This window comes from Oncorhynchus clarkii, chromosome 18, assembly GCF_045791955.1.
Source record: "Oncorhynchus clarkii lewisi isolate Uvic-CL-2024 chromosome 18, UVic_Ocla_1.0, whole genome shotgun sequence".
In the NCBI taxonomy this organism is placed as follows: Eukaryota; Metazoa; Chordata; class Actinopteri; order Salmoniformes; family Salmonidae; genus Oncorhynchus; species Oncorhynchus clarkii.
This window is the reverse complement of record NC_092164.1, coordinates 35,261,300-35,262,835: the sequence shown is the minus strand read 5'-3', so window position 1 is coordinate 35,262,835 and position 1,536 is coordinate 35,261,300.

The following is a 1,536-nucleotide window of genomic DNA, read 5'->3' as shown; positions in this document are numbered from 1 at the left end:
GTGGGCATTTCAGTAGGAGAATATGTAGAGCTCACAGGTCTGCCCTGGACTCAGAACTCCAAACAGGAGAATAATACACTGTTATGGCCAGCATTAGCACTTGCAATGAATGGTATGGACGCTGGCGCAGGTTCAGCGTTGCCATGACAAACCTGAGGATTAGGGGCTAAAGCCTCTTCTCTGTCCTCATAGTGTCAGCACCACGGTGGAACTCTGACTGGATTGCACAACTATGTAATTCATTAAAATGTGCCTCGTTAACGGAGCAGGTAAGTACGAAGGGTCTTAAGCTATTGAAGTGGGTACGAGTTAGTTGCTTAAGCCTCTATTGGGAGATAACCCTGAGTTAAGTTCAACTCACTTTGTGCATTTTGTAACAGTTTTCTTTCTTCCATAATGTGAAAAGAAAACAATGTGCTATTGATGTAGGAGGCAAATGTGAAGACAATGTAATACCTTCATGACAATTGAAACTTGTCTTTCATGTATAGCAATACTTTTTTAATTACATTTTTATCTTTAAAATCTTAATATTTATAGACAATTCAGTAGTCTCGATTTGAATTGTCTTGCATTTACAGTTGAAGTCGGAAGTTTACATACACCTTATCCAACTACATTTAAACTCAGTTTTTCACAATTCCTGACATTTAATCCTAGTAGAAATTCTCTGTTTTAGGTCTGTTAGGATCACCTCTTTATTTTAAGAATGTGAAATGTCAGAATAATAGAGAGAATGATTTACTTCAGCTTTTATTTCTTTCATCACATTCCCAGTGGGTCAGAAGTTTACATACACTCTATTAGTATTTGGTAGCATTGCATTTAAATTGTTTAACTTGGGTCAAACGTTTCGGGTAACCTTCCACAAGCTTCCCACAACAAGTTGGGCGAATTTTGGCCCATTCCTCCTGACAGTGCTGGTGTAATTGAGTCAGGTTTGTAGGCCTCCTTGCTTCCACACGCTTTTTCAGTTCTACCCACAAATATTCTATGGGATTGAGGTCAGAGCTTTGTGATGGCCACTCCAATACCTTGATTTTGTTGTCCTTAAGCCATTTTGCCATTTTGGAAGTATGCTTGGGGTCATTGTCCATTTGCGACCAAGCTTTAACTTCCTGACTGATATCTTGAGATGTTGCTTCATTATATCCACATCATTTTGCTTCCTCATGATGCCATCTATTTTGTGAAGTGATCCAGTCCCTCCTGCAGCAAAGTAACCCCACAACATGATGCTGCCACCCCCGTGCTTCACGGTTGGGATGGTGTTCTTCGGCTTGGAAGCTTCCCCCTTTTTCCTCCGAACATAATCTATGGTCATTACGGCCAAACAGTTCTATTTTTGTTTCATCAGACCAGAGGATATTTCTCCAAAAAGTACGATCTTTGTTCTCATATGCAGTTGCAAACCGTAGTCTGGCTTTTTTATGGCTGTTTTGGAGCAGTTGCTTCTTCCTTGCTGAGCGGCCTTTCAGGTTATGTCGAAATAGGACTCGTTTTACTGTTGATATAGATACTCTTGTACCTGTTTCC